The sequence below is a fragment of the Acinonyx jubatus genome, chromosome A2 (genome assembly GCF_027475565.1).
Source record: "Acinonyx jubatus isolate Ajub_Pintada_27869175 chromosome A2, VMU_Ajub_asm_v1.0, whole genome shotgun sequence".
In the NCBI taxonomy this organism is placed as follows: Eukaryota; Metazoa; Chordata; class Mammalia; order Carnivora; family Felidae; genus Acinonyx; species Acinonyx jubatus.
This window is the reverse complement of record NC_069383.1, coordinates 66,311,256-66,326,919: the sequence shown is the minus strand read 5'-3', so window position 1 is coordinate 66,326,919 and position 15,664 is coordinate 66,311,256. Positions and strand designations below refer to the sequence as shown.

Below are 15,664 nucleotides of genomic sequence, written 5' to 3'. Positions count from 1 at the left end.
TGGTTGGCCTTTGGCTATGCTGCTGCCTGACTCTGTCCCCTCCCAGGGACTGACCCTTAGCCTAAGTAGCCCTTGGAATGTGGGCTCTGGCATAGGGTCCTGAACTTGCCAGGGTTCCCCATTACAGGGAAGATGAAGGAAATTGGGGAATTAATCACAACCCCATCAGTGTATGAGGGTATTGGCCTAGCCACAGGTAATTCTTTGCCTAATCTCTCTCCCATGCCCTGGGAAATAGCTCTCAATTTTTTATTTTTAATTTTCATTTGAAATAGAGTCCTTAGGTAGCCAGGAAAGAAAACAAAATATTTCATAATCAATGTTTCCAAAAAATGAGCCAACACATTGAAAACAAAACAACAACAACAACAACACACACACACACACACACACACACACACACACACAAACCCACAAAAGGCTAACATTAGATACCAAGAAAGGGTAGAAAGGAGGAAAATGTGACTATTTTAGTTCTTACTGTCCTAACATTGTATTTTCATCTCATTAGTAAATATGGAAGTAACTCTAGTTTTTGTCCCCTACTTTCTTTGCCCTACTCAGGAAAATGGCCATCCTCAGGGGCAGAGCAAACCAACCCAACCCAACCACATTTGCCTACCAGTTTCTGGAAAGACTGGAGAGATTGTTACCTAAAGGAATGGCCTCTGTCCAGACACAGAATGCTGGCTGCCAGAGTGAATGCTCAGCACAGGAGTGCTTCTGGCTACTCCACAAAATCAACCCACCTGTTCTCCCTCTGCATCAGAAAGGGTCCTGGCAATCAATGCCCCTCAATGATTAATTTTTTTTTAATGTTTTAAGGAAACTAAAATGAAAGTGTTAAAATTCCAGGCTTCAGGTGTAGGGACAGGAGAGAGGAAGGAAGACATTTTGCTGGAGTGTCTGGATGTCTCTGAAATGACAGCATCCAATAATCAGCATGTCTTTTCCTCCTGGAGGGCATCCAAGTTTTTGGACAAGATGCTTTGGGAATGACATTCATGATGAGTAAGCTTTGCCCTCTACTCAGTAAATCATGGAAAGGCCACTCACTTCTAGTCTTAACACCCACACAGCTTCCCTGCAAGTATGCATTTACTTTATTTAGCTTTAAGCTTCCAACAAAATTTCTCATGAAAAGGTACTGTTCAAGGAAACAAAATTCTAGTCTTTCCTTGAGTCCAATTTCACCATGAACTATTAGGTCAGTTGATACTTTTTCATTTTTAATTAACACTTAATTATTTTTAATTGTGGTAAAAAAACAAAATTTATCCTCTTAACAATTTTTTAATGTGCATTACAGTATTGTTAACTATATGTATATTGTAATATAACAGATCTCCAGAACTTTTTCATCTTGCATGACTGAAACTCTATACCCATTGAACCATTCCTCATTTCCTCCACTGCCCCCCCAACACTGGCAACCACCATTCTTCCTGTTTCTATGAGTTTCACTATCTTAGACACATCATATAAATGAAATCATGCAGTATGTCATTTTTGTGACTGGTTTATTTTACTTAGCATAAGGGTGTCAAGGTTCATCCATGTTGTAACCTATGACAGGTTTTCCTTCTTTTTAAAGGTGGAATAATATTCCATTGTATGTACAAAGCTTATTTCTTTACCCATCCATCCACTGATGGACATTTAGGTTGCTTCCAGACTTTGGCTATGAATAATACTGCAATGAACAAGGGTGTCCAAATATCCAGGTTTTTTATATATACATATCCAGAAATGGGACTGATAGATTGTATGGTAGTTCTTTTTTTTTTTAATGTTTTATTTTTGACAGAAAGTTTTGCACACATGCACAGGAGAGGGGGAGGGGCAGAGAGACAGGGGGACAGAGGATCTGAGCAGGCTCTGTGCCAACAGTAGACAGCCTGATGCAGGGCTCTGTGCTGAGAGCCGAGAGCCTGATGTGGGGCTCCAACTCACAAACCGCGTGATCATGACCTGAGGCGAAGTCAGACACTTAACGGACTGAGCCACCCAGGCACCCCTCATATTGTAGTTCTGTTTTTGATTTTTGAGTAAACTCCATACTTTTTTCCACAGTGACTGCACCATTGTAAAATCCTACCAACAGTACTCCAAGGTTTTCAGTTTCTCCATATCCTCCCCAACACCTGTTGTTTACCTTTTCTTTCTTTTTCTTCCTTCCTTTCTTTCTTCTTTTTCTTTCTTTCTTTCTTCCTCTTTCTTCTTTCTTTCTTTCTCTTTCTTTCTTTCTTCCTTTCTTTCTTGTGGTAGGAGTCACCCTAATGGATGTGGGGTGGTATCTCACTGTGATTTTGATTTACATTTCCCTGATCACTAGTGATGTTGAGCCTCTTTTCAATGCTTACTATCCATTTGCATATCTTCTTTAGACAAATGTCTATTCAAGTCCTTTGCCAGTTTTTCAATTGGACAATTATGTTATTGCATTGTAGGAATCCTTTATATATTCTTAATATTAACCCTTTACAGTTTGCAAATACTTTCTCCTTTTCGGTAGGTTGCCTTTTCACTGTTGATTGTTTCCTTTGCTAAAACGTTTTCATTTTCGATTATTAAAGTATTTAACAATTTAATTTCTTTGTCATGTAAAAATAGATAATAAAAATCACTGAGCAAAAGGGATGCCTGGCTGGCTCAGTTGCTGGAGCATGCAACTTTTGATCTCCGGTTGTAACTTTGAACTCCATGTTGGGTGTGGAGATTACTTAAAAATAAAAACTTTAAAAAAAATCACTGAGCACACTGCCCCTTCTACTTGGACTTTTAAGCTATTTCTGGATTATGATGCCAGTGTTCCTCAAGGTACTGTTTATAGGCCACGTACACTGGAATCTTCTGGGGTGTTAACAGGCAGATTCCTAGGCCTCATTCCTTTACCTAATGATCCAAAATCTCTGGGCAGTCTGGGAATCTGCATTTGTAACAGGCTTTGCAAGTGATTATGAAGCACATTAAGTCTGAATACCACAGCTAAATGGCATACAGGAAAAACCCTTTCTGGAAATGGATCTTAACCTGCTGAATTATAATATAGTACTACAGCAAAGAAATCATGGGTGGGAAAATCAGATCAACTCTACAGGGCATATCTAAATGTCTCATGAGAAGGCAGCTGTAGTCAGGACTCCCATCTCCAGCCCCATACACCAGGGACAATTAACACACATTTTAAGATTTCCGCACAAAATTCACCTCATCTTGCCCTACCACTTTCTAAATTCACAGCGTCAAAATCACTACTTTAAAAAATCATTATAATTCTCATCCATTCCTTCATTTCAGTTCAACAGTTTGGTTTATCTAACATGCACCACACATCTAATTATATGCACCAGGCACTGTCCTAGCCTCAAGGAACCTACAGTCTAGATCAGCTCTGTCCAGTAGAAATACACTATAAGCTACATATGTAATTTTAAATGATTGAATAGCCATGTTAAAAAGTAAAAAGAAACAGGGGTGCCTGGATGGCTCAGTGGGTTAAGCATCTGACTTCGGCTCAGGTCACGATCTTGCAGTTTGTGAGTTCAAGCCCCACGTTGGGCTCTGTGCTGACAGCTCAGAGCTTGGAGCCTGCTTCGGATTCTGTGTCTCTCTCTCTGCCCCTCCCCTGCTCATATTCTGTCTCTCAAATATAAATAAACATTAAAAATAAAAAAAAGTAAAAAGAAACAGTAAAAAAGTTTTAAATAATATATTTTATTCAACTCAATATATCTAAAATATTATTTCAACATATAATCAATAAGTAATTTACTGATATATTTTGCATCCGTGTTTTTGTACCATCTGAAATCTGGTGTGTATTTTATACTTACAGTACATCTCAATTGAGACTTGCCACATTAAGTGCTCAATGGCCACATGTGGTTATTAGTACAGTACTGGACAATGTAGGTTGAGCCATTAAGATAGACTTATAAACATAATGTCCAGATCCAGGAGACTCTTGAAATTTGCAAGGGACATATAAAAAGATCTTTGTGAACCCCCAAATTTGTAAAATCTGCTGTTAAAAAATCATTTTCCCTATTAAACACTATAAAGTCTAAAATTAGCTAATACTACAATTCATGATTCTGCAAAGGAGGCTGTATCTCCACTTCTGCCATGAGACACTTATGAAAGAAGTCCATAATGAATGGTATCATGTCTCAAGCATTTGAATGGCAGAGAGAATAGGGCACCTGGGTGGCTCAGTCAGTTGAGTGTCTGACTTCAGCTCAGGTCATGATCTCATAGTTCAGTTTATGAGTTTGAGCCGCACATTGGGCTCTGTACTCAGAGCCTGGAGCCTGTTCTGGATTCTGTGTCTCCCTCTCTCTCTGTCCCTCCCCTGCTCGTGCTCTGTCTCTAAAAAATAAATAAACATTTTTTAAAAATGTTTTTTTAAATGAATGGCACAGAGAAGATTTCCCAAAGTTCTGCTTGTGGCCATACTGCTTTGGGAGATAAGCAAAGAAAAGGAAGCATCGAGCTGCTTATGGACTTTCCATGACATGAGTGCCATGAAAAGAAAAAGAAAAGCACAGACACTGTTAAATTCACAGGATATGACCATATGAATGTTTGTTTCACTAAACTCTATCCCCAAGGAAGGACAAAGCAGATGAGTCAATAAGAATTAAGACTTTCTCAAAGAAGTAAGGACCCAAGAGTTAACAGATCAATAAAAAGCAAATTCCTGGGGTTCCTGGCTGGCTAAGTGGGTAGAGCATGTGATTCTTGATCTAGGGGTCATGGGTTCAAGCCCCCCATTGGCCGTTGAGCTTACTTAAAAAGACAGTAAGTTCCTAATTTTGATGTAACAACCCAGATGGTATGGGGATGGGTTAGTGAGGAGTGGCCTCTTTGTACTAAAGGGGAAAGATGTCTGTTCAAAGGCGGAAGTGCTGCTGAGGTCAGCACCTTCTCAGGTGACACAAAGCCTACCAACCTAACCCTCCTAGACTTAACCAGGCTGCACCTTGAAGTAGTTTACCTCATGCCAGGCAGTAAGACCACAGCTGTTCTCAGCCACACCCATGTGGCTGAGAGGCCATTCTGCCTTGTGGGGAGAATTGGGGGAACGGGGATGACGGATACTTCATTCAGTGTTTGTACCGGAGCTCCAGGCAATGATTCTGCTTATTTTTCCTCTATGCTTTTCTTACATGCTTGCTGTGGTGTCTTCAGTTTTAGTCACCCATGCATACAGGCTACAACTTGCGTTTTATTTCCTACAGCCATTGAAAAGCCATTTGGAACACAATAGATGGCCAATACCTAAGACAAAGTTTTTTTCCAAATACTCCATGGTTCTCCGAATCCTAAAGCAAGCCTTTGTTAAACAAAGTTTGATGCATTGTTGCAAAGAAGAGGAGTTGGTTTGTCCTCAGATGCCTTAAACCCTTCTACTAGAGTCTCCTCCTTGGAAATCTAACATGGGGAAGTATTTTCATTCCACATAGGCTGGCTTCAGCCACAGTGAACATTTGTTCTGGCCCAGAATCCTTTTCTATGAGCTTATGGAGTTAGCTGATGGCACCTCCAATTACATTTGAGTTATGCAAAGAATTTAAAACTCTTCAGCCAACACTTAACAGAGTAAAGGTAAGACAGTAGTTATACTTCACTGTATCAGTACTTTGAATCTGGAAAAATATTACAATAAGCTTTCTCTTGAATCACATTTTCTAAGTGTGTTGTGTATCTTGTGCAGTTTTAAGTCTCAAATTACCTTTCCAACTTTAGCAGATTTTTCTCTTCCATCAGTGAGTAGTTTTTCTTTTAGATGGAGCACTAGTTGAAACTGAGTCCAGAATCCCTTTTCCCTGTATCTGTACTGAGCATATGGTGGATTCTCTTGAATTGTAGATCTGAGTCACTGCCAAATTTGTCTTTTCCCAACTTATTCAAAATTCCTATTTTCCAACTAAAAATCATCACTGAGAGCTCCTCAGTACTGCTGTGCACACCAGCATTTAGCTTTCTTTGGGAAGTGGGCCATTTTTCCCCCATAAGAAACACACTTTTCAAGTGATGTGGGTGCAAAGTGGTACATTTGCATCCTAGAGTAAAATCACGCATTCCCAAACACCAGCTTCATGGCACCACACATCACTGAACAAGTGCAAATCTGTTCACATCCCAACATTCCTGAAGCTAGGATATGTCCTACAATTGATACCTTGTCAACGGTCTGCCAGTCACTTTTTTTTTTCTTCACAGAACATAAAATGGTAAAAGGTATCATGAGCAATGGTTTCTTATATTTGATGAAATAAAGAATAATTATTTAAAATAAATCTTCAGTTCGGGGTACCTGAGTGGCTCAGTCGGTAAGTGTCTGACTTCGGCCCAGGTCATGATCTCGCAGTTTGTGAGTCTGAGCCCCATGTCAGGCTCTGTGCTGGGAGCCTGGAGCCTGTTTCGGATTCTGTGCCTCCCTCTCTTTCTGTCCCTCTCCCCGCTTATGCTCTGTCTGTCTCTCTCTCAAAAGTAAATAAACATTAAAATTAAACCTCAGTAAAAACACATCACTACATGCTACAGACTTTAGGGGCTATTTGTGTATAACCAAAAAGGAGAACCTGAAGTCAGGGAACGCCAGGTGTTACTGTGATGTAGAATGCGTGTCATGACAGAGGAAGTGTCCAGGGTTAGGTGAAAAAAAGGGAAGAGGAACCAGACCTGGCTTCTAAGGTGGCCTCTGGGCTGAGTTTCTAACAATCAGTAGAGGCTGGCCAGATGAAGGGTAAGAGTGGGGGCAGCAGGAGTGGGTGGTGGGTAGGTGGTGGTAATAATTCCAGACAGAGGGAAAACAATGACCAAACTCCTACACAGCAGAACTGCGTGGTGTGTGCATGCAACCATAAGTAGTTGTGCATTCCTAAAACTTAAAGATGAGACATGGCTGAGGAGACATAGGGACCAATCTCTGAGGCCACCTTCTGTCCCTTTCAGCATCTAGATATATTCTATAGCCACTGGAGGGTAGACACTCACTGTGGTTTACTTCACATCGAGTGAGCACCTTCTATGTCCTGTCTTCACTTGAGAGGTCATCCTTACTATCCATAACAAATGCTGGAAGCCTGTGGAATGCCTCTTGAATTTAGCCTCCAACTACACAATCTGTAATTTTCTGCCAATTCCATCTTCCCATTATTTCAGAGATTATTTTCATCTAGAAATATTACCAGTTTTCAATATCTTGCTTTGTCTTTGGTTTATTTCTCTGGTGCAGTCTCAGAATTAATGCACGTCATATAATTTAGAGCCTAGAGGGAGTTGAGAAACAATCAAATGAAGCCCCTTTCTTGCATACCATATAGAATTGTCGAATCACTATGTTACACACCTGAAAATAGTAACACTATATATCAATTACACTTCAATAATAAAAATTAAAACAAATGGAAAATCAAAGAATTAAAAACTAAATGAAATAACATGGGGACCTATGATCCAGGGAGGTGACTAATGGGTCTGAGAAAACAAAGCCAAGGAGCTTCAGAGCCAAGGCTTCAATGAGGGCTCCTGATGGCTTGCCTAATGAAAACAATATAAATCTGTCAGAGGTTCTAGGGACTGAGTTAAAAAATAACTTAATGTTTGTACATTTCTGTTGCTCCAAGTCATTTTTCACCTTTTTTTCCCCGGAGGATTATCTCTGGTCACTTTTTTTTATGTCAATGATTTTTATAATTTTCTACAAAGAGAAGGAAGTGTATGTTTTAAGTATAAATGCTAAAACAGTTTCAGTAAAAACAGAAAAATGATTCCTCCAGACGTAATTAACTATATTATTTTTAAAACACATACTGATTCAATCACACTCACACATAGTTGAAAGATTCCTACAGAGGGTGGGAAGTTGAAGTAGCCTTCCATGCTTTCAAAAGCTAAATATTAATTAAAGTAACATCATTTTGGGGCCTGGATGGCTCAGTTGGTAGAGCATGTGACTCTTGATCTGAGGGTTATGATTTCGAGCCCCATACTGGGTGCAAAGTTTACTTAATAAAAAATATATATTAATAAAGTGATGTGATTTTGAGTAGCATTTACAGGTGTTTTTCCTATCTCTCAGATATCACATAGCTTTTCTGTGCATATTTTGATAAAGTTATGATTACTTGAGCATTCTATGTAACTTTAAATGGGATTCTGTTTTTAGTTGAGTTTTGTGTCTCCTGCAAGTGATTTCTGACACTTCACAAATTTGCAAGTAAAAGTAAAACACAATCATGCTTCAATTTTGTGAGTCAGCAAACCTTATGAGAGGAAAATAGATTTCTTAACCTTATTTAAGGCAGCTAAAAGATGAGTGAGTTTTTATTTAAGCCCTACACCTGCAAATCATTGTTAAAATCTGCATTTTCTGTTAGTGAACTGGAGTCTTAGGATGTTTTTAAATGATCATTTAATTCACATTGATACAGCTCAGATACTACATACAGGCATTAGTTAAGCTTAATGCTTCCCTAAACCTATTAAAACCACATTCCTAAAGTAAATTTTTTAATGTCAAAATATTTGTCTCCCAATACAAAATAAAAGCCACTAAACCCATGATCATGCTGCACATTTGTGCCTTCTTCAAGTCACTTCACCTATCTTACCTCACTTTGCTTGTCTGTGGAACAGTAGACCAGGCTAGCTGACATGTCGGATGTCCTCAGTCACAAAAACTATAAAGCTGACTTTAATTAAGTTTAAAGACATTTATATCTAAGAGAAAGCTTCAAGATAATGAACACATCTTCCTTTTTAAAAATGAGCTAATTGAGGTTCTAAAAATGGGGAAGTTCTCAAGAAGGAAAGCTGGAACTGAAACACTAATCTCTTATTAGCAACCTGATGCTCTCCTCAGCTTCTCCCTCTTTCCCAAGAGATATTTCTCAAAGGAAAATATCCAACACGGCATTTCATATTCTAAGAAACTAAAAAAAGAGCAAGTCAAGATATTCTCTAAAAGACCATCATCCTCACCATTAATGTTAGTTTAAAATGTTATGTTCCCACAAAACAAACAAACCGCAAAACTCAAATAGCTCATTGGGGTGACTGGGTGATTTCAGTCAGTTAAGCATCTAACTTAAGCTCAGGTCATGATCTCAAGGTTTGTGGGTTCAAGCCCTATGTCAGGCTCTGCACTGACAGCTTAGAGCCTGGAGCCTGCTTCGGATTCTGTGTGTCTCTCTCTGACCCTTCCCTGCTCTCTGTCTCTGTCTCTCTCAAAAATAATAAACATTAAAAAAAAAGAAGAAAAAAAACCTCAAACAGCTCAGAAGGGGCATGAGTTAGATTTTGCTCATCTCTTATTTAAAGAACAGCTTGCAAAGGACAATCAATGGTGAATTTTCTGCTACAACAAAAAAAAAACATGGCAGAAATAACAAAGAAGCTGGCATTTGAAAACAACAAACCTTAAAGAAATCCACAAGAACAAATAATATAAAATGGATTAAAAGACTAGAGACAGGAAAAGAAAAACTAGGTTGTCTTTGCTAAAGAAAAGATTTTTGAAAACCCTTGCTTATAAACTGTACTCACCTTTGATTTTATTTAGGTTGGTTTACATAACTTTCAAAGGTCAATTCAAATTTAGCATACAGATTTTAATCTCTAGCACTTATGGTAGTTTTTTCTCTAAAACCTCAACTTCAAAAGGTGAAATAGGAAGGAACACCAGAGTCAGATAAAGTTCGCAATCACCTCCTACAAAGAAATACTGTATACTCTTCAACTGCCAGCACAGAATATTATTAAATGATAGTAATACATGTTTTCCTTAAATTATAGTTTAAAACTGCATTTTATAATTGGAAAACTCTTAACAATTTAAAAAAAATTTATAGAAGAATTATCTGAAATAAGTGTATCTTTTAACATTGTGTTGTCCAAATACAGTAACTGCTAGCCACATATGGATATTGACACTTGAAAGATGGCTAGTCTGAATATAGGTATGCTTTTAGTCTACACTGGATTTTGAAGACTTAGTATATCCCCCCAAACGGTAAAATGGCTCACTGATAAATGTACATTTTATTTATATTTAATATTTATATAAAGTATATATATTTTATATCAACACATTTGTATATATTCATATTTTTGATAAAAGCTATATCAAAACATTATATGTAAATACCTACTTATACATTCTATTTTATATTTAATTATATTTTATATGTTATATGTGTATTTTTGTATTTTATGTTAAAATGATACTTTGAATATATTGGGTTAAATAAAATATATTTAGCCAAATTATGGAAAGAGCCTAAATGTCCATCAACTGATGTATGGATAAAGAAGTTGTGGTTTATATATACAATGGAATACTACTAGGCAATGAGAAAGAATGAAATGTGGCCTTTTGTTGCAACGTGGATGGAACTGGAGAGTGTCATGCTAAGTGAAATAAGTCATACAGAGAAAGACAGATACCATATGTTTTCACTCCTATGTGGATCCTGAGAAACTTAACAGAAGACTATGGGGGAGGGGAAGGGGAAAAAAAAGTTAGAGAGGGAGGGAGCCAAACCATAAGAGACTCTTAAAAACTGAGAATAAACTGAGGGTTGATGGGGGGTGGGATGGAGGGGAAAGTGGATGATGGGCATTGAGGAGGGCACCTGTTGGGATGAGCACTGGGTGTTGCATGGAAACCAATTCGACAATAAATTTCATATTAAAAAAATCAAAAAATAAATAAAATAAAATATATTATCTAATTTCACCTGTTCTCTTTTAGTTTTTTAAACGTGTCAACTAGTACTTTTTAAATTGCATATGTGGCTGCCATTATATTTTCGCATACATCCTTGGTCTAAGACATTGAGCAAATTAGCAAAGAGAAATTAATTTCATAATTCAAGTCACCAACATTCTGTACAGATACAAATACCTTTAAATAGTTCTTTCTCCCTAGAAGTTCTGATAATTATTGTCAGAAATGTCATTACAAAAATAAAATTTCATATATTTAAATATATATGTATATATACAAAGACTGTAGATGTGTGTATACAGACACACGTTTATACAGTCTTTTTAAATGACCTACATAATGACTGCATCCAATTTTCATAATAAATTGCTTTAAAAAGGTCCAAATCTATGTATAAAATGTACTAAGAGTTTCAAATCAGATTCATGGAAATAAAAAGTAGATAAACTACTATAAGACCATCAAAAAAAATTCAAAAATGAAAAGATAAAGTCTCTCTCTCTCTCTACGTGTATATATACATATGCCACATAAATATATACCTACAAATATAAAGTGTATATACATATTTACAAATGAAATAAATTATATAATTCATATACAAATATATAGAAATATATGAATGGTTAATAATATTACAGGCATGATGGAAGTATGTGAATGTAGTGACCACAACTCTACGAAATTACACACAGGCATAATGTCAGCAACTGGAGTAATTAGGGAGACATTAATGTTTACAAACCTCATTATTTAACATTAAATTTATAAGGTGAAGTACAGCATAGAGATGATCAAATAATTTCTTATGTTTTCACAGGATCACTGAAAGCTAGGAAGAATTTATAGATCATTTAGTATAATTTCCTGTTTTCGCAGGGGGAAAGAACTGAGGCTCAGGGCTGAACAAAATTTCCAAGGCACAGAGTAAACCTTTTTTGTTAGTCTTAAATTACCGAAATACGCACACACCAGCAAGTAGTTTAAAAATGTCTATGCTATGCACAGGTTCTGTAAACAAACTACCACAGCTCCTTTCTCTGGAAATGACATGTATTCAAGGACTTTTCTTAGTAAGGTTGCAGCTGCTAACTCATGTTTGGGTTTGGGCTGGCTTCAGAGCAAGGGATGAAGGCAGCCCAGGTAGGGGAGGGGGGAGAAGCAATGGGGCCTTAAAATAAAAGTCAGGAGCAAAGAGAAGCAGACAGAAAAGAAGTTCTGTATTTTCATATGTCACAACCAACAGAGCCCCCCTTGCCTACACTGGGTCATCTAGCTGATGGCGAGAACTAGTCAAAGATCTCTTTTCCAGATTCTCTCTAGTTTCTTAGGGAGAAAACTTACAGGATTAAATAGCAGAAACACCCAGAGTGAATAAGGCACAAAACTGTTTTTTGTTTTTGATGAGGATCAGAAAAGACAGGGCCATGAGCATATACCTGGTAGTGTAGGTGGAATAACCAGGAAGTAGTCAAAGGGGCACAGGTCCAAGTCAGGAGTGCAGAGAAAAGAGAAGCAGGAAGCAGAAAGGAGGGAGTGGTGTGGCACCAATGCAAAGTTTACCTACTTCACAATGATGCCTGTGCTGCCTATGTCAACAATGAGGAGGGAGCATTAGATACAAAGATACAAATCCTGGCCTTCAAGGAGCAGCAGGTGGAAGAAAACTCCCTAGAGTGATGACCAGTCTCCCTCCTCATTCACTGTAGGGAATCACAGCTCTTGGCATTGTGCTAGGCACCTCCTCTCATAGCCTCCACTCTTCTTGCACCACTGCTCATTTCTTTGGAACTATCCAGCATCATGACTATAACTACTGCTGTTTCCTTCTTTCTGTCTGGAAGGGACAGGTCTCACTCCCTCCGCCCTTTCTCACCTTGCTCAGATAGCTGAAGACAGAATTAGCTACTATGGTTGACTGGAGTGTTCCAGAAAGCAATGTGGAAGCTGAACATTGTGTATGACACAGCTTCACTCTGCAGCTTTCACAGTGTTTGCTGGAGTACTCTCTCTAGGAATTCCTCTTGGAGCCCTGATATGCCATGCTATGAGGCCATACAGAGACACTCCAGCAACAGTCAACAATTAGCCATCTTTGCTGTACCTGCCCATCTATTATCCCTTCCCTTCAAGTTAATCAACCTCCCTTTCTGCCCTTAGCTCATATTCTTCAACCTCTTCCTCCAGTTACCATATCTTCCTTCTCTTCACTGAGTTCTTCTAAGCCCACATAGTCTGGTTCCCTTCTCTATCATGCTACAGAAAGTTTTTCACTAGGAACCCAATTTAAATGCTCATCTCACTTGACCTTTGGCTAAGCTCTCCTTCCTTGATTTCTCAGCAAACACTCCGCACTTTTGAATCTTTTCTAATTTCTTTGTTAGCTCCTCTTTCTCTGTATCCACATCTCATAGATCAGTGATCTGGAAGGTTCCAACCTTGGTTGTCTTCTTTTGCACTTTACCTGCCTCTCTGGGTGATTTAATCCACTTCTGTGGCTTCAACCAACAGCTGTATATGTCGATGACATCAAAATTAAACACCTCTCCAGATGTCGCAGTAGGGAGATGGAAATATGGATCTGGTACTCTAGAGAGGTGTTTAAATTTCCATCTCTGTATTGGAATCTTCACCTGGATGTCCCACAGGCATTTCAGATTCAGCACATCTACAACTGAACTTATCTCTCTCCATGTGCATCTCCAAATTGTTCTTTTGGCCTGCGGTCCCTATGTTAATTACCGGCACAAAACCCACTAAATGGTCTAAGCTGGAAATGTGACTTCTCTCTCATCTTTTGCAGCCAGTCTCCAAGTTCTCTCCAATCTACCTCCTAAAAAGCTATTTAAAAAAAAAGTTTGTTTGCTTGTTTAGAGAGTGAGCGAGCAGGGGAGGGGCAGAGAGAGAAGTCCAAGCAGGCTCTGCATTGACAGCAGGGCTCAACCTCATGAACCCTGAGATCATGACCTCAGCTGAAATCAAGAGTCAGAGCTTAACCAACTGAGCCACCCAGGTGCCCCCTTCCTAAAAAGCTATTAAATGCGTCTTCTCTTTTCTATGTTGACAGCCAGGACTTAGTCGAGGACTTCAGAGGCAACACTATACCTAAATCTGCCCACTCCAATCTTTTATACCCTGGTCTGAACTACTACTATAACATGCAGATCTAATCATGCTGCCTTCCCACTCCAAATGCTTTAATTGCTTTCTCTTGCCACTAGAGAAATTCCAAAATTCTTAGCAAAAAAACCCCAATGCAAAATTCAAAAATTTTACTACACTCCACACAGAACTATTCCTTCAGACCATTTCAGAATACTAGAGCTTTCCTGAATACACTATGCCTCTTGGAGGCTTTATGAAGGTTCCTTTCCCTCAAAATGTCTTCCCCTCCTTTGTCCAACTGGCAACTTACAGTGTACTTCAAGCCTGTCCTCAAATGTCACTACCTCAGTGAAGGCTTTCCTAACTGAACACCCACCCTTGCACCCCCAGGGCCATCCCACTCCTGTCCTCGATTATAGTCCTTAACTGCCCCATGCTGCTGGTACCCCACACTCCCACTTTCCTGCACTGAGCTCATTACGTCTGCATTTCGGGCACTCCAATGCAAGTCCCTTGAGGGCAGGGACCCTAACGGGTTCATCTTTACCTTCTTACACAAAGCACAGTAACTGAAACACAGTAGGCCTTCAGAAAATATGTGCTGAACAAAGGGCAACAATTATGTGCTACCATTCACAGAGTGCTTTACATGTGTGAAACACTTCACACCATTATTTCATGTGTGGACACAGCCACCATGGAGGGGATACCACCCCATTTTGTAAGTGAGAAAAAACACTTAGAAAGGTAAAATAATTTGCCCAAAGTCAATAACTGATAAACTTAGGTTTGCTTTTGACTCTAAGCTCCTGTTTTTAACCATTCCATTCAATTCCTAGATGAAAGAGACTAGATAATGGGCTCCATTTCTATAAAAACAATGTCTCTTGGTCGCAGACTTAGGTGCTGTGTTAGTCCTAAATCCATTACCATCATGGTTCTTGTGCACAAGAAAACCTTGATGATGGATTCCTAGTGGCTTTCAGGCTTCTCAACACTAAGAAGAGGGAGCACCGGGGCACCTGGGTGGCTCAGTCGGTTGAACGTCCAACTTTAGCTCAGGTCATGATCTCGCAGACTGTGAGTTTGAGCCCCACATCCATCCGGCTCTGTGCTGACAACTCAGAGCCTGGAGCCTGCTTCAGATTCTCTGCCCCTGCCCCACTCATGCTTTGTCTTTCTTTCTCTCACAAATAAACAAACATTAAAAAAAATTTTTTTAAAAAGAAGAGGAAGCACCATTTATTACAATTATCTCCTTGGTCTCTGGCTTAGGATGCACTTCTCTAGAAACACATAGAGAAGGCTAGATTTCTCCTAAGTACCAACAGGTTTCAGACGTTGGTGTAACATTCATGCCCTATCCTAGGAACAGAGAAGTGGGTGTGAGAGATCATGATGGTGGCAAGTAATGGAATGGATTTTAATGGGTGTGCTGGAAGTAGCTGCAGGGCTCTGTAGTCCCTCCTTGTACAATACTCTCACCACTAGAACAACAGGAGCTTTCCACTCCCAAATCTAGACTCTCAGGGTTGACAACATACCATTATGTACATGCTCAGTGATTCATCCCTGGACACACGTACTTCTTGTTTCTGACCCCACAGTATGGTACTGCATTCAGGTATCCTTTTCGGTCATCCTCGTTTAATTCTACTTGTTTTCTGTTAAATGCATTCTAAAATTGACTTCTTCAATTTTCTCTAATTCTAATGACATTTTACCCTCAGTTCTCTATTTTCTAACACCTCCACCACCTCTACAACTATCCAGCACACAACTGAAACCAGTCCTGTGCTTACCCTGATTAATTCATTT

General features: G+C 38.9%; 1 protein-coding gene across 16 annotated transcripts in view; it reads right to left on the bottom strand.

Annotated features, from left to right (window-relative positions):
* ICA1 (islet cell autoantigen 1) overlaps nucleotides 1-15,664 on the bottom strand; it is a 148,699-nt gene that overhangs the window by 128,338 nt on the left and 4,697 nt on the right. The gene's annotated exons all lie outside the window — the stretch shown is intronic.